General features: G+C 29.6%; 1 protein-coding gene and 1 non-coding gene across 2 annotated transcripts in view; both read right to left on the reverse strand.

The window, feature by feature from the left end:
- The window catches only part of LOC123298049 (tyrosine-protein kinase Btk29A-like), a 75,161-nt gene that overhangs the window by 33,221 nt on the left and 14,880 nt on the right, over positions 1 to 27,060 (reverse strand). The window lies entirely within an intron of this gene.
- On the reverse strand, positions 14,202 to 14,395 carry LOC123299381. The gene has a single exon (XR_006535320.1). It is a non-coding gene; the product is annotated as a U2 spliceosomal RNA (small nuclear RNA).

Here is a 27,060-nt window from a genome sequence, read left to right on the forward strand (position 1 = left end):
ACCAAATTATTAAAAAAAAATAATAATTTTTAGTTATGGGTTTTAACATAGAAGAAACAAAAAAATTATTTATGTTTGTGTTTTAAATGTTCAAGTGGTCTATTGCTTTATTTATATTACGTAGGTTGTAGGTATTGTGGTGTTGATTATACGTCTGTGCTTTTAATGAATTTTCATACAATTTTCATCAAACATTTAAAGTTGTTTTCTTATATTTTCAACCCTCATAAAGTATGGAAATTGTGGTTTTGTGTACAATCTTCATGATAATTACATAGATAAAATGAGGATTGGATATTAAACAAATAATAATTAAATTTTATAATACAGTTTTCAGGAAAAATGGAATGGGATGGAATCGTGTCAACCAGGGTGTCGTTTTTTTTTTTTTTTGTAGCCCCCACTTCACCGGCCTGTAATTTGAGTTACTTAAGGATGTTCCCTCGCCAGTAATAGAAAAAAATAAATTAGTAGATAAGGATCCGAATTTTTAGTAGGTTGTAGTTAACGATACATATTATTAAATCAAAAACAAATTTGGGTATCTTATCGATCAATTAAGAGAGTTTTTATTAATTAAAAATACACTAAATAACATAGCATCCTCATATCATGCTATGTTATTTAGTGTATTTTTAATTAATTAATTACTCTCTTAATTGATCGATAAGATACACAAATTTTTTTTTGATTTAATAATATGTATCGTTAACTACAACATACTGAAAATTTGGATCATTTTCTACTAATTTATTTTTTTCTATTACTGGTGAGGGAACTTTCTTAAGAGTTTTTCATTTTTGTTTTTACCATGAGCTCATATATCATTTTTTGCATTTCTAAAAGTTGATAAAGTTTCATTCAAACTGTCAACACTATTTTGAACTCTTTAGTGTTCATGAGAGGAAAGAACAAATTTAGTAGATATTTTATAGAAGTATAATTCAATTAGTAGTTCTGTATCAAATATTTCTTTTTTAGATATTTGTGATTTTGTAAGAAAATCTATTATTACTGGTTTTCCTTTAGAAATCTTTAAATGTAGTTTCAGACTTTCAATTTATAACGAAGTTATTCTTACATACTGCTTGTGAGAAGAATAATTAAAATTCTCTGTAAATCTTATACACCACATGAATTAAAAAAATAAACTATAGTAACATGACAAACATGCAAACCTTAATATATATTTTTCTATAAAATTATTAATACGGGTTTTCCATATACAAAATGCACATCCCCTTTTTAAACCCTTAGATGATGAATTTCCAAAAATCCTTTCTTAGTGCTCACTTACGTCATTTAAGGAACGTGTGTACAAAATTTCGTTCTTCTAGATCCAGCGGTTTCAGCTGTGCTTTGATCGATCAGTCAGCTTCCATTCTTATATATACAGATGTCAATGATTAGCATGTGAAAAAATGGCTACAAAACTATTTTCATTTTTTTATAATTTTAGTTTGAAAATGCCTACAATTACAGTTCCAGACGACCAGAACCCCCCTAAGTAGGTAGCTCTGATATACATAAAAAATGCTTAAATGTAATAAATTTTATTTTCTGCAGCTTTGATTTTTATAAAAATAATAATTATTTTACCAATATTAATCTTAATATAAATATCTTACAGAAAAAATGCTTGCATGAAAAGTTGTGGGAAAATTTATTATCTCTAACTTTGTTCATGAAAAAAAATTCCTATTTTACCTAAGATCAAACGGAAAATTGTATTTATGTTTTAAAATATAATCAGCACAACAGAAACATAAATTAAAATAAGAAATATTTTCTTTTATGAAATCAAGATAAATAGTTTTATCCAAAGAAACCCATATATTTGAATCATTTTTTTAGTAAAATAAAAAATATACAACTTTTGTTTACAATACTTTTTTTTAGACTTCAGTTGATTGTTAAACATTTAAAGCTTCAAATTTTGAAAAAAAATTGCTTGTCTTGTTTGATTTTATTATTGTTAGTTGCATCTGAATAACAATAAATCAAAAACAGACACGTAAGTTTTTTATAATAATATTTTGATAAAGTTATTATTGTACAAAAGTAATTAGATATTCTATAAAAGTACATTTATTTAAAAATCTAGTTATGAAGTTTTAACATAAATCTTGAAGGTGTTTCATTTTCAATTGACATTCTATACAAAGGTGACAAAATTCAAACAAAATAAACCTTCAAACTGCAGTTGTATATGTAATTTATAATACAAAACGGAAATTAGATATTTTATTTTTGTTTTTATTTTATTTTATTATTTTTTATTTATTTGCATGTTTGTGTGTTTTGAAAAATTAAAAAAAAATTATAAAAAACAATATACTGATACTGACTGATTTACAAAACAAAATATTGGATCGGTAGCTAACAACACTTTAAATGGTCTTATAAATTAAAATATGAAATTAATCCAGGTATATAAATATTGTAAAAAGTAAATTATGGTACTAACTTATAATTCTCCATTCCCTGATTATTTAGCGCAAGTGGGTAATAAATAATTAAATAGCTCATATTCCAAACTGGTAAGGTAGAAGTTGATAGAAGAAAATTTATATTGAATGTATTTCCATTCGAAATATGTAAAATTTTTTCTTAAAAAATCGAATAATTTTCAAAATAATTAAAAAACGGAAAGCTTTGTCCATCATATTTTTCTAGAAGTCTACGTCAGCTATTTTTGAAAACTTAAACAAATGTCAAAAAATATAACAAATATACTTATTTTACAGAAAAAAAAAATTAATATTCAATATTAAATACGTAATTATACCATGTACCTATATATGAAATATATCAAGGTATAGTAAGTTTAGTCCCAAGTTTGTAACGCTTAAAAATATTGATGCTACAAACAAAATTTTGGTATAGGTGTTCACAAAATCACCTAATTAGTCCATTTCCGGCTGTCTGTCTGTCCGTCCGTCTGTCAACACTATAACTAAAAAAAGAGAAGAAATATCAAGCTGAAATTTTTATAATGTTCTCAGGACGTAAAAAGTGAGGCTAAGTTCGTAAATCAGCAACATAGGTCAATTGAGTCATAGGTCCGTATCCCTTTTTAAACTCAAAGTTTAAATGTAATAAAAATAAACAATTTTTGTTTCAAACATTTTTTTTGTAAACACAATGTGTACCCGAAAGGGCGTAAATTATATTAGTACATTTTATAGTATGTATGAGAATATTATTTATGTGTGTGTGACTCCACAGTTGTGTGATATATACACGACTGTGACTATCAAAGAGTAATCTTTTTTTACTTAGATAACGTAAAAAACCAACGATTGTCTATACACTATCTATATATGATATTTCAACAATTAACTTAGTCAATTGTTTGTTTTCACTTGTTCATTTATGAATTTTGTTTCAAATATTAAAATTTATAGAACTTTGCAAACTATGCAACTACACATGATTATCAATTAAAGAATAACGAAATATGAAATTTTTGTACGATGTATAATGTGTCATAGATTTCCTGAAGTATATAATTTCTAATTTTTGTTTGTTTTAAATTCATTTTGATTATATCTTACGTAAGTTTCTTTAGAACTCAATTTTTCTATGAAGACACTGAGCTAATATTAGAGTTTGATTCAGCAGGTGAGTTAATTGGTGTGATCATCAAGAAATTTCATTTCAAATTATTTTAAAAATTTATCAATAATTGTTATATTCAAATAAATTTCTTTTTGAGCAGCTAATTATGCGAAAAATCATTATTTTTACTTTCCTACCCTGTAAAGTGACGCCTATATCAATGGCAGATATTAGTTTGTAAGACATTTTAAAGTGTTGTTAGATGTCGGTTCAAGATTTTGTGATCTTGCGCCGTATAATTAATAACTATTGCGTGTATCCTTCGATTTAATAAGAAAATATAGACATGCACTACATTATTCAAATGAAATAAAATAATAAAAAGGATATTTTGCGTATTTGTTTGACATGATAATAATAATTGTTGATTTTATCTATATATAATCAGTCGAACTTATCTATCAGATTATTGTACGAAGTACGAGTATTGATAATCACAATCAAAGAGATGCTATACTTAGAGAAAGTTTGAGGGTAGGGGGTTTCAATTTTCTTTCAGTTGCTGTCAAAAAGAATCAAGGGTATCTACAAGGTATCCCAATTAACTTGAGACTGAATTTGAACCTAGATATAGAAGCATATTTCAAAGTTATTCTTTATGGTAGGTCCACACGATACCAACTTCACACAGACTTCTATAGAATTCTGTCAATTTTGTCTGCGCAACAAATCAGTGCAAAACAACAGTCGATATGATGGTATGACAAAATTATATAGAAGTCTGTGTGGACCTACCATTATATAAAAATTTGTTCGCAATATTTTTTCGAAAAACGAATACCCACATTCAGAAAAAAATCAAAATAAAAAGTCAGTGTATTCTTATTAGAGAATTTACTGGTGATACTACCATATTTCTTATTAAAGTTCATTTGGAGTAAATTTTCTTATTTTAATAGGGAAGCCAAATTTTTACTAACGTACGTATTCGAATATTTTATATCAATATAAACAAAGTTTGGGTGACTTAAGTTACTGAAAACACCAGAAAATGAAATAAATTCTTTAAATTATGCAAAAATCAAAATTGCATCAAATTGCTTTGCAATTGCAAATTAATATTAGTCTCATTTCATATTTTAATTTTTATTTTTTTAAATAAAATTTTTTTATTCCTTTTAAAAAATACATATTAATTTGATGCGATTGAATATAATTATTAAAACATTAAAAAAATATCCCTGGAGTATCCTTTAAGAAGTTTTCCAAGACCCGTCCAGTTTTGACATTGACTTTTCATACACTTTTCAAATATACCTTAAAGGTTTTTAAGCAATTAACATGTGCAATTGTAGTCAGTTTAATATCAAATGAAATAATGAAGTAAATGAAGAAAAAAGTTTAATGTGGCTGACAAAACCTCTATGTAAAGCACCTGCAAATACTTTTTGTAAATTAAATAAGCAATTTTTAATCGACTTCGAAAAAAGGAGATGGTTTTCAATTCGACTGTATTTTTTTTTTTTGTTCAATTCTACTGGGAACTTGGGATCCATCGTTTAAGGTTAATTTAAACCTACAGTATTGAAAAAAAGTTCTGGTTCATTGCACGGTACATACACATAAACCAAATACATGCTTTGTAGTCAAGTTATGAATTATTTTTAGCTTTACAATACCACGCAACTACAAAAATATATAATATATTGTGTGCAAGTTCTGCTTATAAATTTATATAGATATCGCTCTTTAATCATCAATACTCGAACCATAGTCGTCTCTATTCATCAAATGATGGATTTCCGATGAACTCATAATTAAATTAAAATTTTGTTTTTATTTCATCGGCAACCTTATATTTTTATGGTATTATTATAAACTACAAGATTGTCATAATATTTTAGATATAGTTTTGATCACACTCTCTAGATTTTTTGATATAGAAATATCCAATTAAAAAGGATAACCTATATGATTCATCATTTTTTCAGCCATCTTTGAACGATAGAAAAATAATAAAAAGCCCGGTGACCTAGGAATTTTTTTGTGATTTTTGGATACTGTAAATAAAAAAATTGTATTTATAAAATTTTATTGAAATACCTAGTATTATTCAATCCTTGCATATCTCCTTAAATCAGGCATGGGAAAACGTGGCTTAGAGAAGTCCCTCATACTTCTGTATCTAAAATACGAGTAAGATGGTGACAACTAAACCAGTGACAACCAAAAATATGAGTAAGACAGAGAGACAACATTTTTTTGCGTACCTATCTCATTATTATAAGAAAAACTGAGATAGGTAGAAGAGTCGTATATCCGTCTCGCTTCCACCTCTATGAGCAATGCGGACTTGGATAAAGAGATACACAATAAAGTTTATGGCACACAATAAAGTTATAACAATAGTGATTTTGACTTAAAATAACTCGCCCGGTCTGCCTTAAATCTTAAAAGAAAAAAAATAAAACTTTGCTATTTGAAAATACATTTTAGCTCTAAGTGAATAAGTAGTTCACATATTGATTCGCAAGTATAATATGTAGCATTGTTTTAGAAAGTTGATAAAAGCTTATTAGACATTTCTTTTTTGAAATATCAAAGAATTCCAAGACGAGATGGAGTTAAAAAAATCACAATCGTACTTCTCAACGTTAAAAACAAATTTCTTCATAATATATTCTAGATGCACAATGCTGTAGATAGAGGTAATAATAAGAAGTTCAATCAATGAAGGTTGAAATAAAACAGCAACCAACCAACTACTTTAGTTTTTGCAAGTTGATAGTTTTTTATAATAGTTTACAACAAACAAGCAATTTGAATTGATTGTAAATAAATTAAAAAACGCAAGGTTTCAATATTTCAAGTAAAGGAATTCTTATCATATCAAAGTTTTCAATCTGTATTCTATACAATTAATAAATATATCTTGTATACATGTAAGAAATGTATTGTAATGTTTTATAAATATTAAAAAATATGTATCCGATGACAATAAAAAAAATTAATTGTGTAGATTACTTCCTGATATTTTTATTACATTATTATTATCTGAACTACAGCAAATGAAAGTGCTTCTTCGATTAAAATAAACATGCAGAAAAATGCGCCCAACTAATTTTGGATTATTAATGATTTTTCCAATATATACAGGTTGAAGATATTTGAAGCAAATATGCGAAAATTGACCGTTTCTCCCTTTATTTCGGAAACTATAGAGTCTAACAATTAATTTTGTGACTTCACTCAAAGTGTACAGTAAAAAAATTTAAATTAAAATTCTTTTAAGGGACAAGCTTGTTTATTGTACTAGGTTAGGTTATATTGGCTGTCCACGAGAGTCACACTTAGACCATAGGGCCCATTGTGATGTCATATTTCTTTTACTACCTTTCCGCTGATAATTCCTATCAGCTCCTCAACTATTTTGATAGGCTGAGTGCACCACCTTTATGCATATACCATGCTCACAAGTTTTCACATGTGCCAGCAGATCTCTTGATTGACCATTGACCATGAGATCCATGTATATGCAATATATCAAGGTATATTAAGTTGAGTACCAAGTTTTTAACGCTTGAAAATATTGATGCAACCAACAAAATTTTGGTACGGGTGTTCATAAAATCACCTAATAAGTCCGTTTTGGGTTGTCTGTCTTTCAACACGATCGCGATAACTCGAAAAACGAAAAGAGATATAATTTGAAATTTTTATAACATGCTTAGGACGGATAAAGTAAGGTTAAATTCGAAAATGAGCCACATAGGTCAATTGGGTCTTGGGTCCGTAGAACCCATGTAAACCGTTAGCGATAGAACAAAAGTTAAAATCTAAAAAGTGCTTCTTATAAAATAATAAACAACTTTTATTTGAAACATATTTTTGTAAACAGTTACATGTGTGTGGCCATCTAAGAGTGTATACCTTTCTTTATTTACATGACGTAAAAAAACAAACGATTGGGTCATTCATCAACACTGTCTATACATGGTATTTCAACAATTAACTCAGTCAATTGTTTGTTTTTACTTGTTTTCTTTAATAAAACAGAGCTCATGTTACTCGCTGAAATAATTTTTAAAATCGGTCCAGTAGTTTTAGAGTATATCCAATACTCTAGACAAATTTGAATTGTTATGAAAAGTAATGAAAATCATGAAAAAATAGTCAAAGATATTGTACTGGAATACCTTGTATTTCTGTATTAACATACAGTTGACTGAATTTATTAGATTAAAAAATTATTGGATTTAATATTTTATTATTATAAAACAACATCATAATTTTCTAGGCTGTGTGTAAATATTTGTCTGGAGTGGGATGTATAAACAACGCAACGATTCATTCACTGTATCCGCATCATTTCATTAACTATTATATTTTAAGTAGAAATATTAAAATATATTTTCTAATCGATGGGTTTCCTAAGATGTTAAATCTATTTTATTAACCCCCAACAAAACAAAAAAAGAAAGACTGTTATAAGTTTAGCATGAGTTCAGTAAGTTTGAAACACTCAGTATAAAACATAATAATACTATTCATTCAAAACTACTAATGATTAATATTAAAGCTTCCACGCGATCGGAGCCGCAGGCAAATGCTAGTATATTTATAAAGATGAATTTATTATCTATCATATAAACATTATATTATACTACACTATCGATCGGGTGTTTTTTATAATTTTTTTTAACGATATTAAAATTTAAAACATTATAAAAAATTTTCTCAAAAAATGTACGAAAAGTAAAAAATAATAAACACATAGATTTTCAGCTAAGGGTATGATTGGCGTCGGCTTCAAAACGTAATTGCCCACAAGAAAAATAATTCAAATACGACGTTATCAAACTATTTAAAAATCGCTTTTGAAAAAAATCGTTGAGCAAAGTTTGGTAGACTCGTCAAAAAGAAGCCACTCACGAAGTTTCAAATATATATTTATCATTTAAAAAAACCGGTGGTGTCTCACGGTCTAATTATCCCTATAGGCTATAAGACATTGTATTCTTGTTAACATACTAAATTTCGCGCCTACAAAAAATCTCAAACCGAAATCAGACTTATTTTCTTCCTTAGTTTGTAGAAAATTCCGTATATGAAGTACACTGGAATAAAATTAAAATAATGACAACCTCATCCCGAAGTTGGCCGTTTCATATTGAAATAAAGTAAAAATACTTTCAAACAATTGTCTAACGATTGGAACAAGTACAACTAAATATTTTGATTTACAATAGAGTGGGATTGAATTTAAGATATTAATTTATTGATACAAAATAACTGAAGTAAAATAAACAAAATCTTTACTTCTATGAAAGAGATTGATTTTAGTTTAAAGTCAAGCATTTTATTGATGGAAAATAAAATTGTACTTAGTTGAAATATATAACCGTGTAAATAAAGCGAATCGATAAATTAAAAGAAAATTTCTTTGCGTTTGCTTTAAATAGAGGATTTGGTTATTATAATCTCAAATCTAACATGTCTAGTCCATATGTGATTGAGTCAACTTCATGAAGATTGAAATTTGTTAGACAGTATATTACTTTCATACAAACAATTCATGCAATTTTTCGTGGCACCATTCGCCATATATGATCTCGCGATGAGGTTGAGACAACCTCATATCGATTGGTATTAAGAATTTTTTTCAGTGTATTTATTGTGAGGATATGTGAAGTTTTTATAGTTTACGCCACTAAAAGTTGATAGTCAACGCGGGGCAAATATGCTCGAAACAAAAATAGTATAAAATTATCTTTTCAATGAAGCCAGCCAATAGGGAATATTCATGTACTTTTTTTATATTTTTAATTCTTTGTTTACACCGTTATAACAAAGTAAAAAATATAAATACTGCTTAAAAATGCTGTATTTAAGTATAAACAAATATTTAAAATACATTATAGTTTTGAGATACATTATAATTTTGAGATATAACGCAGTTTTTTGGCGCTCTCTGTTGATGACGTATAAGTACATGATCTGTCAATTTTTGACAGTTCAATGTATAATTTACACTTGAAAAAATGAATTTACAACACAGAATTTACACTCGTTATTATTAAGTTTTCTAATAAAAAGCCGTAGAATAGTAGAATTTAATGAAAAACCATATAAAATGTAAGTAATTAATATCATACAGTATGTCAACAAATTTGACAAGACCGAATTATGATGTCACGTCCGTATAAAAATTTGAATTTCCGTTTTAGAAACTTAAATGCCCTCACTGAATTTGTACTTTTATTAATTAATTTTAAATAATTAAAAAGATATTAATTACTAAAATAATGGTTTAGTTGAAATGTCCAGTCATTAAAGTTACGGAAGAAAAATATTTGAACCAAATTTAAATTTCATGAATATTCCCTTATAGCATAACTTAATAAAAACACCCTCTATATAGAAAACTATAAAAATATTATACCCGATTCAAATGTACCTCTACCTCTAGGGAGAGTATAAATAAAGTACTTAACAATATATTCAGTTCCGCATTGTTATATAATACAGGTTAGATAATATTATGTAGATGATATTTTTCTTTAAATCTCATCTTTCCTAAAAAAAAAATAAAGCAAAAATGTAAGTATTATTCAGTCAATAATATTCAAACTATTTTAATATAAGCTTTATATTATTGGATATGCTCCAATTGCTCTCCATTTTTCTTGCTTTAAAAATACACTTATCATTTTTACTTCTGGCTTTTGAATGAAAGAAATACTTTAAATATAATAAAAGAAATAAAAGGATAAACTGACAAAGAATATCAGAATAGCAGAATAGACACAACTGCCTAAAGGACCTGTTATAAGCTGTTTACAAAATTTATGTTTTCTTGAAAGAAAATTTCTGTGAGTTTTGTGACCATTTTTGAGAAAAAAGCAAGCGTTTTAGGATACAAGCAATAACCTTGCTGAGAACATAGTGTGCTGTCTAAAAAAATGTGGGTTCTTTTTATACACGCGGGTGTCCTTACTCTGAATTTGGCTACGCCCTACATTTTCTATGTATTTTTATACCATGCATATGTGTTATATGCAAGGTATACTAAGTTTAGTCCCAAGTTTGTAACGCTTAAAAATATTGATGCTACGCGCATAAAATTTTGGCATAGGTGTTCATAAAATCACCTAATTAGTCTATTTCCGGTTGTCCGTCCGTCCGTCTGTGGACACGATAACTCAAAAACGAAAAAAGATATCAAGCTTAAATTTTTACAGCGTACTCAGGACGTAAAAAGTGAGCAACAAAGGTCAATTGGGTCTTGAGTCCGTAGGACCCATCTTGTAAACCGTTAGAGATAGAACAAAAAGTTAAAATGTAAAAATGATGATAAAAATGTGAGAGCGCAAATTAGGCGTAAATTTTATAGTATGTATTAAATGGGAATATTAGTTATGTATGTGTTACATGTATGTATGTGTAATGTGATAGAGTAATCAACACTTCGTCTATGCATGGTATTTCAACAATTAACTCAGTCAATTGTTTGTTTTCACTTGTTAATGATAGAAAAAATATGTAACGGATGCTAAATTAACGAGATGTACAACTACGTTTTTATACTCTGTATTTATGAAATATTTATCAAGGTATACTAAGTTTAGACCCAAGTTTCATAAAATCACCTCATTATTCCATTTCCGGTTATCTGTCCGTGTGTCTGTCAACACGATTACTCAAAAATGAAAAGAGATACAAAGCTGAAATTTTTATAGCTGAAAACAAAAGAAGTGAGGTTGAGTTTTTCGAAGTATAATGCATTCTCAATGACGTTGCCAAGAAGAGTTCTCTTTGAGAGTAATTTTTTCCTTTCAAGTACGCTTTTTAATAGTAAATAACCCTACTGTGTGTTAGACTGACAGATAGACATTCAGGTTCATTATAAAACTAACGCCCTAATTGTTTATGTTAAATACTTTAGTAATTGCGATAATAATTTAAGAAAGGTAAAAATACAAAAAAATTCATTAAAAAAATATTTTCTAATTTTTTGCGATTTTTTCTTCCTTATAGAAAACTGAAATTAATCAATTAATTAAAATTAATTCGTTGTTGTTAGTAATTACTTTTCAATGTTTTTTAATGAATATAAAAAACAAATTTTAGCTAGTTAACACGATACATATAAGCACGAAATTATTTACTATGATATTTAAAAACAATTTATAATTAAAATGCACAATTTTATATTTATTGTTGAACAATAAACGAATGATTTTTTCGGAGAAGTTTCACTATAACAGTATTATAAAATAACAATTAGAAGATTTCCATTTGTCTAAAACAGGCATGGGCAAACGTGACTTACAGAAGTCCCTAGGACTCCTAACTTAACATACGAGTAAGATAGTGAAAACCTAACCAGTGACAATATAAAATACGCGTAAGACAGAGAGACAACATTTTTTTTCTACCTATCTCATTACTATTAGAGAAATTGAGAGAGGTAGAAAAGTTGTATACCCATCTCGCTTCCTCCTCTATGAGCAATGCGGACATGGATAAAGAGACATACAATAAAGTTTATGACACACAATAAAGTTATAACAATGGTGACTCCGACTTAAAATAACTCGCTCATGCCTGGTCTAAGAGATAGAATAACACTTTAAATTAGAATATTAGTCCTCATAAAAAAAAATTAATATTTTTCATCTAAACCATTTTTTCGAAAATCATCAGCTTTAGGAGAAAATGTGACTTAAAAATATGTCATTATTGCCATATTTGCCCCAAATGCTTTAGCCAAAAGTTGTGAAGGGCAACAAAGGACATTATAGCTAGTTTCCAGGACTTTGACCTACATTTTTCGATAAACTTTAAGCGAATTTTTTATTCGATTAAATGCAATAATGACATGAATGAAAAAATGTTTTAAACAAAAATTATTTTTTTTTTTTATGAGGATCAACTTTCTATTTTAAAGTGTTATTCTAACTTTTACCGTTCAAAATATAAATTGGCTATTAAAGCAATCCGAAAAACTAGGTCCAATCTGACGTCAGAACATGATGCCCCTATCAAACTCTTCAATTTTTTTTATGATTTAAAAAAAAATATATGGCGCCCCTGGCGAGATATTCAGATGCATAAAATGACCCACCCAGTATAATTAAACGTATATTCAAAGAAAATGGGAACTTCCTAATTAGATAGAATGACAAAAAATAAACATCTCTAAACACTATTGAAAACTATTAAATACTAAGTAGCGATTCAATCGCAAACAAAAATGAAGGACACTGAATACTTATCATCTAATTACAGTATCAAATGTCGTCTTAAATTTAAAACAAAAAAAACTTTTTAATTTTTAAAAAAGGACAAAACTGTTCCTTCTAACTAAAATTTTTTTAGTTACTTACTTCAGTTTATTCTTCATATTAAGGCTACTGATAGAGCAATCAGTGTTAGAATCAAGAATCAAGTTAATTTGAAATTTACGTCCATTTGACCCAATATACAAATCTCTTGAAAGCTTTTTGAGTTTATCAAATTGTCTATTATTTTTTCTATTTCTAGATTATGATAAAACATAGGTAATTCTTTTCGAAATCCTTGGTACAATCAAATCAAATTTGTAGCTTCTAAATTTTATCAATAATACTACTAATAAAAATTTTAAAAAAATTATTTTGGAGAAAAAATCAAATCTATCAGACTATTGCGAGTTGTATTCGACCATTAGACCAAATATGAATGTAGTATAATTTTCCACTTCCTGATGTATCAAATTCTATTATAAATTAGTTGATGGCAAGAAATGTCAAGTGAGTTCAAATAATTTTCAAAAGTATTACATTCTTCTTGAAATGATATTTTGATATATTTTCCTTAAACTAAAATTTAAAAAAAGATTGATGTCTACAAAAAAAGAAGATAGCACACGGTAGTAATTTCCTTTTTAATGAGATATATTATACTGCTTCATAAAATATGATTTCAAATAGGATGCTATATATACCTAGCAAGGAACAGTTCATAGCATTATTCTAAAATCTGTAAATTTTCCAAACACTTTTCACTTTTTTTTTTCCAAACACGGACAAATTTGTAAATTTTTACAAGAGGAACAAAAGCTTTTGCGTCCCAACCTTTGATTACACAAAGATAAAAATAACAAAGTAAAAACGAAATTCTATAACGTTAGCCCATGTAGGAAAGTATGGCGGGCCCAGGCTTGGCCCAGGCTTGGTCCAACTATGCAGAACTCTGGGCCAGACTTGTAAGCCAGACTTGGCCCAGACTTGGGTAAAGTCTGGAATGATAATGCTGGCCCAAGACTGGTTACCTCGACTGGCCCACGCCTGATTGGCAGGGCTGGGCCATAGTTAATTTTTAAGTTTGGCCCATGCCTGGTTGGCAGGGCTGGGCCATAGTTAAGTTTTAGGTCTGGCCCACGCCTGGTTGGCAGGGCTGGGCCATAGTTAATTTTTAAGTTTGGCCCATGCCTGGTTGGCAGGGCTGGGCCATAGTGAAGTTTTAGGTCTGGCCCATGCCTGGCTGGCAGGGCTGGGCCATAGTTAAGTTTTAAGTCTGGCCCATGCCTGGTTGACAGGGCTAGGCCATAGTTAAGTTTTAAGATTATTTTATGAAGAATTCTATTTTGTGATTTATTTGACTGGGCCAACCCCAGCTGTACCGCAACACTGAGTCAACCCGCGGTAGAAGAGGAGCAAGCTCTTAACAATCTACCGTGTTCCAAATAATAGTTTAATATACTGGTCTCGCAATGCGAGGCGTACCAGATATTGAGTTGATAAGAACACATACCGCACGTTGAGCTTAGCTCATTGAGCCGAAAAGCGATAACATTGTATGTTTATATACACCTTACTAGAACATCTTACTAGTGAGAGGTTTTAAAAATAAATATTACTTTGTAAAAAGGATAGTGACTAAAAGACAGAGAAGGAGGAAGTTATTGTAAGTACATGTACCTACTCCATAAACAGTATTACACATGCGCATTGTATACCTTTTGGTTGTATATGCCATTTTTTGTTAGGTATTTAAAATTTTTACAATGTCAAAGGTGTCCATTTCAGGAGTTTATGTCATCAATGTAATTAATTTAATAATAATAATAATAATATGACGATTTATTCTGCGATTTCCCTTCAATAATTGAATATTGTCAGCCAAGGCTAGGATGCCTAGTCTTGGCCCAAGACTGGGCTCCCTTGCGTTGGCCGTTCTATGGCAAACCAATGTTGGCCCAGGCTTGGATAAACATTGGATTGGCCAAGGCTAGGATGCCAAGTCTTGGCCCAAGACTGAGCTACCTTGCGTTGGCTGTTCTATGGCAAACCAATGTTGGCCCAGGCTTGGATAATCATTGGATTGGCCAAGGCTAGGATGCCAAGTCTTGGCCCAAGACTGGGCTCCCTTGCGTTGGCCGTTCTATGGCAAACCAATGTTGGCCCAGGCTTGGATAATCATTGGATTGGCCAAGGCTAGGATGCCAAGTCTTGGACCAAGACTGGGCTCCCTTGCGTTGGCCGTTCTATGGCAAACCAATGTTGGCCCAGGCTTGGATAATCATTGGATTGGCCAAGGCTAGGATGCCTACTCTTGGCCCAAGACTGGGCTCCCTTGCGTTGGCCGTTCTATGGCAAACCAATGTTGGCCCAAGCTTGGATAATCATTGGATTGGCCAAGGCTAGGATGCTTAGTCTTGGCCCAAGACTGGGCTCCCTTACGTTGGCCGTTCTATGGCAAACCAATGTTGGTCCAGGCTTGGATAATCATTGGATTGGCCAAGGCTAGGATGCCTAGTCTTGGGCCAAGACTGGGCTCCCTTGCGTTGGCCGTTCTATGACAAACCAATGTTGGCCCAGGCTTGGATAATCATTGGATTGGCCAAGGCTAGGATGCCTAGTCTTGGCCCAAGACTGGGCTCCCTTGCGTTGGCCGTTATATGGCAAACCAATGTTGGCCCAAGCTTGGATAATCATTGGATTGGCCAAGGCTAGAATGCCTAGTCTTGGCCCAAGGCTGGGCTCCCTTGCGTTGGCCGTTCTATGGCAAACCAATGTTGGCCCAAGCTTGGATAATCATTGGATTGGCCAAGGCTAGGATGCTTAGTCTTGGCCCAAGACTGGGCTCCCTTACGTTGGCCGTTCTATGGCAAACCAATGTTGGCCCAGGCTTGGATAATCATTGGATTGGCCAAGGTTAGGATGCCTAGTCTTGGCCCAAGACTGGGCTCCCTTGCGTTGGCCGTTCTATGGCAAACCAATGTTGGCCCAGGCTTGGATAATCATTGGATCGGCCAAGGCTGGGCAACCCAGCCTTGTCCCAGGTTCGGGCAATCGTTGGGTCGGCCAAGGCTAATTATTTCATCTTGGCTCAAGCATGGGCCAATATCGGGGCGCCAAAGCTGGGATCCCCAGTACTGGACCAGGCTAGGCCCCGTCGTTCAACTATGGCGGTTCCTACATGGGAGGTTATCTAAAAAACGAATTTAAAAACCAAAAACTCGAAGAATTCAGGAGAATAATCGAGAGTGATGAATGGTTCGGACCTTGCAAGAACCTCGCAATCTTGGAAATTGTCAGCAACATGCTGACGATGAAATAACAACAGATATAACACCGTACCTAGGAAACTAAAACTATTCAATAGAAAAACGACACCTTTGTAATAATAATTAAAGCTGTACAATTAACTATAAACTAGATGGCGTTTGATGTAAAATTTGAAAAACATTATTAATTTATGTACATATAATGAAAAGTTTTAAAAAAAACACAGTTTTTCCAGTTTTAATTTTTTACTTCCGTCGACAGTCTCCATGACTGACTATCTTTTTTTTAGACCTGTGTAATGGACACATTTTTTCATTTTTAGCAATCTACAATTGAAATAAAATAAGTCATGTGAATATAGCCTTTGAGAAACCAAAAACTTCCTTACAAATCTAATTATTGTATCCATTCTGAAAAAATTCTAAGAAGCAAATTTCTATACAATCTTTTTATACAAAGTTTAGAATGGGTCTTTTTGTTTTTAATTTTTATTCATCGCAATCTAGATATAGCCTATATATAGAGGTTGTGAAACGTTCGAACAAAATTTTTTATTTTACAAAAAGAACTATGAGTTAAGGATTGAAAAGAAATTACCATAAAGTTTATAATGATTTGAATAAATATAAAATCAAACATATTTTTTGTATTCAGGTCAACAAGTATTAATATCGAACTTAAAGCATTTTAAGATTCATACTTAACCGATATTTTATTCTTTTCATCACTTTAGATGGTTCATTAAAATTGAAGTAACTATTACTCCCTTGTATACTTTACTTGCTTCCGACACTTTAAAATAAAAATAAAAACTTATCATTCCTTTATTGATTAGTAACATAAAAAGCTTATTTCTAGTACAAAAGAATCAGGTTAAAGAATATCGAAATGATTTAATTTATCGAGTTTTTACTTCAAAAAAGAAATATCCAGGTAGTAAATTATGAACAGTGTGTGTGAGTAGATGAAAACGAAAAGGTAATTAGAAAAATTACTATTTTAATAATTTTTAATTATAATATAGTAACTGTAACTGTAACGGAAAAAAAGTTCTAGTTGTAGGCTAAAACTTTCCTAGCTTTAGGTTTTCTAGTTTTCTAGTTGTAGGCTTAAAAATTTGTAAGAGAGCTAGAAGCAGGCATAGCAATAACGATTTTACATTTCTCTCTTTCATTTAGGAACAAAACAGGTTAAAGAAATAATATCAAGATTAAATTTTGTTCATTATGTAATTTGGGTCCTCACGAGTCGAGCTAGTAAAACATATTTTAATTCACGTGATACCAACGCAGAGCAATGGAACCCAAAAATCCAGATCACAATCCGAGATTTATCCTACCCGAAAACCCCCAATTTTTAGAGTGAATGTGTCATGTTACTTATTTTTAACCTCCGAACAAAAAAAAAGGTTAGTTATAAGTTTGACACCGCTATGTGTATGTATGTGAGCCTATCTGTCTGTCTGTCTGTGGCATCGTAACTCCTAAACGGATGGACCGACTTTGATTTTTTTTGTTTCGCTTGAAAGGCAATTTAAGAGAAAGTGTTCGATTCTATGTTTCAAGTGCGAGTTTAGGGTTCCGTCCCCGGAACAACTATAAAAGGACCCGAAAAATTTGTCGGGGATTTTTAGAAATTATGTAAATTCCACTTGTTCTATTTTACAGATGAAAATTACATTTTTAAACAATTTATAAATATGGACAACAAAATCGTAATTGGAAGAATCGTTTCCTTTATTCTAGATTCATTGATTCTCCCCCTCTCTCAAGGCGGATCTTGTAATGTTACGAAGTAGGGTTTCCATAGTTCGACACTTTGCAAATTGTAATTTTTAAGGTGTCGAACATATCGTTTTTTCGAGCTCAAGCGAAGCTTATTTAAGCTTATTTTAATACCGTTTTCATATAATATTTACCAATTTTAAGTTAAGTTTGGCGTGTAATAAAAAATTTTCCATTTACTTATTAAAAGACTATCAAATCCTATATCTGGCCCTGGCCCTATGTTTTCCAATTAGAATTGTTGAACAATAAAATTAATTTAAATTTTAAAAAAAATGTTGACGTTTTAATTTTGATTAATTATTTTAAACTTTAATAATAATCAATTATTCGCACCCAATTTAAAACACATTCATTCAATGTTTTTTCTGTATTATCATTAGAAAAAAAATATCAACTATGATTACCTTTTACAAAATAATTTTATATTAAATACTTACCGTACACATGTAATGAGGTATAAAATTAATCAATTAATAACGGGACTGCGAGAAAATGCTTACCTGTAACAAAAAACATACGAAAATGTAAAAAAATTATAAATATACAAGATTATTAAAATGTTAACAAATTAGTATGTTAATAGATATGTTCTTTTTGTACTTAGTATATAAAAGTGTAATAAAAGTAATGGAAGTGTTATCGAATCAAAAAATGTAAAAGAACAAACGACTGTAATGGCGTGAAGGAAGAAACGCATGTTTATGAAATAATGTCCTTTTTGTATTTGTTGGTGTATGATGTCATTGATAAATACACCTTTAGAACTTCAAGTATGCCTTAAGGGAGTCCTTTAGTATCCCATGTTAATTAAAAAATATTAGATTACCAGGAAAAATAATTTTTTTACCATGTATGGTCCCAAGTTTGTAGCGCCTAAAATTATTGATGCAAAACTTCGGTATAGGTGTTCAGAAAATCACCTAATTCGTCCATTTTCGGTTGTCTGTCCGTCCGTCTGTCTGTCTGTCTGTCTGTCAACACGATAATTCAAAAACGAAAAAAGATATCAAGCTGAAATTTTTATATCGTGCTCAGGACGTAAAAAGTGAGGTTGAGTTCGTACATGAGCACCATAAGTCAACTGGGACCTGGGTCCGTAGGACCCATCTTGTAAACCGTTAGAGACAGAACAAAAGTTTAAATGTAAAAAATGTTTCTTATAAAAAAATAAACAACTTTTATAAGAAACATTTTTTCATAAACATCACTGTTTACCCTTAAGGGCGCAAGTCAGGTGCAAATAATATAGTATATATTATATTGGAATATCAGTTCTGTGTGGCTATCTATACGATTCCTTAATCAATACTGTCTATACATGGTATTTCAACAATTAAATCAGACAATTGTTTGTTTTCATTTGTTTTATAATAGTTTAACTTTTTCATAAAAATTTCATAAAAATAATGTTTCATAAAAATAATGTACCAAATTAAGGTTTGAGCTTTTTCGTAACGGGAAATTTTGGATTGAGTATATAGTTATATATTAGTTAAGGCTTCATTTTTTTATATGAAGTTGGACTAAGTTCAATTCTGAAAATTTTAGGTGAGATTGTCCGATTATTTAAATAAATAAATGACTTCAAAAGTAGGCATATTTAACATTGGTCTTATGAGAAAATGGTAGATGGATGATATGTTCTCATAGATTTCTCCAAAATAATCGGTTGAAATTTAAAAGAAAAAACTATTTAAATTAAAGTTAGAGCCTTAATAAATTATTGAAAAAAAAACCTGTTGTGTCCGACTAGTTAAGGATATATGAGCATGGTAGTGGGGACAAAAATTTAAAAAAATATATATTTTAAATTTTGATGGTGAACTATGTTATATAACTTGATAATATAAGACGAAAAGTAAGAATAAAAGAGTAATTTTCAAAATATCAAAAATTGAAAATTTTGTTTAATTATTTACCTTTCGATATTTCGAAAACCAAGGCAGATATGGAAAAATTTTACTCTTATTTTTTGTAACTCTTATTCATCATCAAAGTTGAAAATAAGGTACAAATAATTTCAACCACTTGCCTTGGTGCTTGTACTACCTTAATATAAAAAATATAAATGAATCAATTACATTAAACAAAATGAACTAATGCCATTCGAAAAGTGTGAATTTGTCAGTGTACGTGTTTTAAAATCAAACCGCAAAAAAACGATGAGAGAAACAAGGCCATTATTATAATAAATTCCTATATATGTAATATATGTACACCTTTTTGGGCCACAAACATATTATTGTATCAAATGAATTATATGATCAAAAATTAAACCAATATTTTTGTGTAACCACAAATTATGTTATTTTAAAAATGATATTTGAGGAAACCTTGTCATCATTATTTCGTAAACAATATTTCAAAAATATATTGCAATTCGTTGTGTGCGTAGTCATGGTAGGGACAATGAAAACGATGCCAGCGCTTCCATTGAAAAATTTTGGCGATAAAGGAGGCTGTTATGACTTATTTGCAATTCTTTACATGTTAATGTTACAGAAAATGTCAAATTAAAATTATTGAAAAACACTAATTAATTAAACTTAATGCATTAAAAATTATGAAAATAAGAAATCAAATTGCACACTTATTATTTTTCAAATGTTAATTATCATAATTATTTATTTAAATTTGTGAGACAATAATATTAAATTTTCAATGTAACTCGTAAATGCAATCCATACAATTATATATGCATCCATACAATTCTATAATTAAAGTAGTATATCGTTACCATGGAAACGCCTCCAATAAAACTCACGCACGGTGCAAATTAAAATTTAATAAACGTGCATAGAGACCAAATTAGTAGTCAAAATCGAGCCTGTTTCAAAAAAAATTGCGACTGGGTGAAAGTACTTCTTTTGCTTTCTGAAGCCCAAAATTCAGACGCGAATATAAAAATTAAAATTACCATTTTGAGTAAAGTTAAAATTGATTTATTTTCACATAATTTTTAAATAAATTTACTTATTATTTATTTATTTAAATACATTATAAACTTTTAGTATTAAATAAAGTTAATAAAGATATATTTAGTTTAATTAAAAATTCATTAAAAAATGATTATCACAAAATAAATTTATAATGGTTTTATTTGTTTGTTTTTTTTTTGTCACAATTAATAATTTGGATAACAAAAATAAGTTATTTTTATTTTGATACAAAAAAAAAAAAAACGCAGGTATTGCTGAACTTTTGAAACAATGAAATGCAACTGATATTAAAATATTGGATTTTTATACCATGTATATTATATAAACCAACTTTAGTCTCAAGTTTGTAAGGCTTAAAAATATTGATGCTATGAACAAAATTTTGGTATAGGTGTTCATAAAATCACCTCATTAGTCCATTTCCGGTTGTCTGTCTGTCTGTCTATCGTCTGTCCGTCTGCCATCACGATAACTCAAAAATGAAAAGAGATATCAAGCTGAAATTTTTATAGCGTGCTTAAGACGTAAAAAGTGAGGTCAAGTTCGTAAATGAGCAACGTAGAACAATTGGGTTCTGGATCCGTATGACCCATATTGTAAACCGTTAGAGACAGAACAAAAGTTTAAATGTAAAAAATGTTTCTTATAAAAAATAAGCAACTAATTTTACTCTATCAGACCCGAATTTTATCCAATTTTGATAAACGAAGTATGTAATCCTACTAAATTTGGGTCATACTTTTCAAATTTGTGCTCAAAATTAACCTTGCTCTAATAGGTTTCAAGTTGTGGTGTCCTGGTCCCGGAATTAAGCACATTAGTGATAGCTAGCGAAAAACTGACATCACAGCTGAAAAGAATGACCCAAAATTAGTGGGTTTCAAAAAAAATTCCAACAAGATCGGATAAAACTTGCTTGTGTTGTCAAAAAATCGAAATTTTGAACTCTATGACGTCATCAAAATCCAAAAAATTTAATGTTGCTCTATCAGACCCGAATTTTATCCAATTTTGATAAACGAAGTATGTAATCCTACTAAATTTGGGTCATATTTTTCAAATTTGTGATCAAAATTAACCTAGCTATTATATTTTCAAGAATGTGTAGCCCTGGTCCCGGAATTAAGCACATTAGTGACAGCTAGCAAAAAACTGACATCGCAGCTGAAAAGAATGACCCAAAATTAGTGGGTTTCAAAAAAAATTCCAACAAGATCGGATAAAATTTGCTTGTGTTGTCAAAAAATCGAAATTTTGAACTCTATGACGTCATCAAAATCCAAAAAATTTAATTTTACTCTATCAGACCCGAATTTTATCCAATTTTGATAAACGAAGTATGTAATCCTTCTAAATTTGGGTCATACTTTTCAAATTTGTGCTCAAAATTAACCTTGCTACAATAGGTTTCAAGATTATAGTGTCCTGGTCCCGGAATTAAGCACATGAGTGATAGCTAGCGAAAAACTGACATCACAGCTGAAAAGAATGACCCAAAATTAGCGGGTAATGTGACAGAGTAATCATCACTGTCTATACATGATATTTCAACAATTAACTCAGTCAATTGTTTGTTTTCACTTGTTTCAAGTTATTTTTTGATTGATAACTACAAAACGAAGCATTTAGGTGTATAGATTACAATGGCCCACCCCGTATACCATCACTGTCTATCCACACTGGTTACTATACGGTATATCTTATTGCCCCATTACGTACGCAAAATTTACTTGTTGCATCCCAATTGTTAGAGAGGGAACTAATATCCAGAGTCATGAGATATTCTGTTTAAATTTTTATTAGAAAACAAATCGTATTTAGAGCAAATAATTCTACAAAAAACAGCATTTATTAGTTTATTACATAAATTTAATAAAAGTTAAAAATAATATTCTCTGGGCGGACTCATTACCCAAAGGACCATTAAATCTTAATGTGTGGAATACATTTAGATAAATGGGTTTCTCAACAAATTTAATGTTTCGTATAAAATAAATATTTTTAAAAACCCATGATCAGCAGAGCTTTATCACTAAGATCATATTTCCCCCTTAATAGATGCTTTTGAAAACCGATTTTTGTCTTTTCAGGTTTTTGAACATTAAACAAATTTTCAACCTCCTAGCCCAATTCGGAGGACCGTTGGAGATGAGAAAAGCTTTAAAACGTTGAAAAACACGGTTTATATCCTGGAATAATCTGTCCTTAGTCATTAGTCTAACGTACTTAGTCCTAACGTACCGTATTCCAGCTCATTTGAACTAATGGGGTTCGCTGAAGAAACCTAAATATAGCGAGCAAATATAGCGGACTTTCTCATTCAAAATTATGAAAAAACACAATTTTTTAATTTTTTTTACACTATTATTTATATTTATTAATTATGAGTCCTTTTTGCCATAAGCGCTTTTTACCGCTTCAGAGAGCAATCTTTCAAAAAGTGCATTTGAGTTGATTACGATAATTTCTTGCACAAAATAAAAAAATTTTATAGAATTCAAACGCGATAAAATTCGTGAGAGTCAAAACTAGGCAATAATCCATTAAAAAGTTACCCCTGTACAAAAAAAGAAGGACAGTTTTCTAACATTTTAAAGGTTTACTGTGTTGTTTTTATTATAACCAATCAAAAGATTTTTAGTTTTTAAGATCGGTCGCTTAGACTACAAGAAGAACTTCTATCAGTTTGAAAAACGTAAATAAATTATTTTGATTAGCGCCGCTTTGTATAGAAGCCAATTCATGAATATGGCTACAACTTTTTAAAATTTTAGGAGAGTAATTCTAAGAAAAATTTTTATGCAAAATTTGTCCTTAAACGTCCGCGATGACGTTCCATACAGTTTATAAGTCTATATTTTCGGAGAGAATATGACTAGAAAAGGTAGCTTATATGGATGCTCATATATTTCGATAAAATCATAAGTATTTTAGTGGTATTGACATCTAATAAATCAATTATTCGGTTTTATGAACAACATGTAATTACTTTTATACTCAGTTACGTCAAGTTATAACCACAGTACAAATAAATAAAAAAACTTTAGGTTTTTTTTTCGTTTTCACGTAATAATGTTCTTTTAATGTCTATATTTCTAAATATTGTATTAATAATAAATTAAATACATTTTCCTGTTGCAAAATCTAAGTGATTTATTTAATGAAGATGTCAAGACAAAATCTAAGAAACGTTGGTATTTGTTATTACACGATTTTTGGTCGAAATTTCAAATAAGGCTATCAATGGGTCGTAATGGGTTATTCTAAAAGATCGTTTGTGAAATTTGGATTTATCGTTCCTCGAAAACCAAAAAAGTCAATTAATAATATTTTATATTCCATAATCAGTCACGCAAATTCACGGGGAATGAGTAAAAGCATAAATAGAAACAATTAAAAGTGAAGTTAAAATTTTAAAATACGATTTTTTGGAATTACAATAACGATATCGATTCTCAACTATGAACTAGACCTAGGTATTCTGTATTCTTTGACTAGAAATTGATTATTTACAATTAATTTTCAAAAATACTGATAATGAGAGCTTCTCTCATTTAAAATTTTCAATTAAAAAATTTTTTTTTACATTTAAATATTCATTAATCTCTCTTAAAATTTGGTGAAAAAATTCGGAGAAAAATTATAGCCAAATACGTGTAACGATACCTACGTACGCTCCGAATCGGTTTCTATTCAAGACGCGCTACAAAAAACTGTTAACGCATTTTCTCGAAACTTTGCTTTTCAAACTAGTATGACGATTTTCTGGTACGCTACCGCTACCGATCTTTATAAGCCAAAAGCTTTTTAATTCATTGTAATAAAAACTAGACAAAAGATCTCTAAAAAGTCAGAAAACTACCCTTTGCGTTTTTGAAAATTTTAGAATATAAAAATAAAAATTATTATATAAAGTTTATCTTCATAGTTTCACTGTATTAGGCAGTCAAATTATAATAATATAGTTGCTGAAGAAGTCATAAATTAATAACGAAACGTTCAATTTGTTTAAATTAATCCATTTATTGTCCTAGTTTTATTTTCTACGAATTAATTAGTAATATAAGGTATAGATACGAATATTGAAACAATAAAAATTAACTTTTTAAAGGTTTGTTATCTAGTTTTGAGTCTCACGGAGGCCTGCAAAGTGTCGTATCAACTCAAATGCTCTCTGCAACGGTCAAAATGAACTAAAAGTGCCATTTTTTTTATAAGCATTAGGGTATGTGCATCAATAAAAAATCATATAGCAGTTTTTGTTAGTATTTTAGAAGTGTTTTTTTCCCAATTAGAAATGAAAAAGTTCCCTTAAGTATAGAACAATTTCTTCAGCATGTAAATATAAACCCAGCGTACGTTACTAGAAATTATTTACAACAAGCCAAAAATTTGTATCGATGTAGTCCTTAGGTAAAAAATATTCCCAAACAATCGATTTGATTGAAGCTATTCTGAACGATAATCGAAATGCTTTAATACTATGTTACGGCATCCTAAAAATAATTGCAGAATCTACAATCACAAAATAAGTAAGATTTATTTTTTGTCTCTTTAAATGAATAATTTTATAAAAAATTTGGGTATCCACAAAAAAAATTTAACTAATATGTCACCTTGACTTCAATTCTTCTATAAAATTCTATTTTTTCGATTATCTTAATTGTTAATTAATTCATTACGATTTAATGATTTATTTTTGTAAAGATATTTCGCAAATCATTGAAATTTAATTACCTTTACCTAAGCCATAGCTTTGGATATAAGCAAAAAATTTGTAACAAGATATATTTGATTGGTTGCAAAAATGTACAGTATATGGACTCAATGTTACTTAAGTCAAAAGTTCACTGTGATTTTTGCAGGGATTTCAAATTGAATCATTTACAATCAAAACTCTTATCTTAGCATTTAACTCTTTTATTTGAATAGATTTTAGAGATTAGAAAATTATATTGTAAAAATTTGAAAAATAAATCCGTTCATTTTCAACCCCGGCCCAGTTCATATGCTAAATGTTTTACAATATACTTTTCGTGTTCGATGGGTGTGTACGGCTTCGCCATAATTTAGCCTATGTATAGTAATTATGAGCTGAAATCAATTTTTGAAGGTGCTTTCTTAGTTCTGAAATAATGCCAACAATTTTCTTTTAAACAAATAGAAAAATTTATTTTGTAGCGCAATTTTTACACGGTTATGCAATCTTTAATCTCTTTTCAGAATTTTATTTTAAAATATTCAAAGCTAACGTTTCGGAATGATTGACTATTACACGGAACAAGATTCAAAATTAGACTCAGTTGTCAGACTCTCAAACAAATACTAATTAACAACAAAAATCATTCAATTATAACATAATGCTTACTAAATTTTTCAAGTAAGGCATTGATGTAAATAAATATACTTTGTCTCATCAAAAATTGATGCGACACCATAAATAAAATAATTGTGAATTGTGAAAACTCACTAGCGTCTAACTGTGACCTTAAAATTTACAAATATTGGCAAACAAAAATTTTATTTCTATATCCTGTTTAGATTTTTCAAAACATTAATCGTATATAGCTCGAAAACAATCAACTTTACGAAAAAAAATAAGCCAACGAGACGTTTTTATATAAAATAATCCAAAAAAATAAATAATACAAATATTTCTTCTAGATACTTGTTTATAAAAATTATCTAAAGTAATTTTTGCCACCATTTTATAGCCAAGACGTATTTTAGAAATATTCGAAAAATTTTGGACATTTAACGTATACAAAAACTGTGTTGGTATCCTGATTATTAAGGTCAGAGCAGCAGACCTTACCTGAACCTGGATTTAATGGATTTAGTTAGCTATGTATGTGTTCATTACGCCAAATTACTGCTGTATTTATGAAACTTTTGTGCCAAAAATTTTTCCTTTTCTCCCCTTTTGACTAAAAATTCCAATTTTGACTTCCCCCCTCCCCCTGGACCAAAAGTTAGATATGCTCATGTTAATTATTTTTTCTAATACATTCTTCAAATGACTCTAGACAAGTAAGAATATAAATTCTTGTATAACATTACAAAGTGATTTCAAATCGCACATATACCATACTCGACTCAAATATAATAATAACTTCGTCGAATTTATTTAATTGAAATGAAAATTCAATAATTAAAATTCAGGGTCAGCAAAAAAAAAAAATCTTCAAATAAATACTTAATACGAAAGTATTTGAAACA

Source organism: Chrysoperla carnea, chromosome 4, assembly GCF_905475395.1.
Source record: "Chrysoperla carnea chromosome 4, inChrCarn1.1, whole genome shotgun sequence".
In the NCBI taxonomy this organism is placed as follows: Eukaryota; Metazoa; Arthropoda; class Insecta; order Neuroptera; family Chrysopidae; genus Chrysoperla; species Chrysoperla carnea.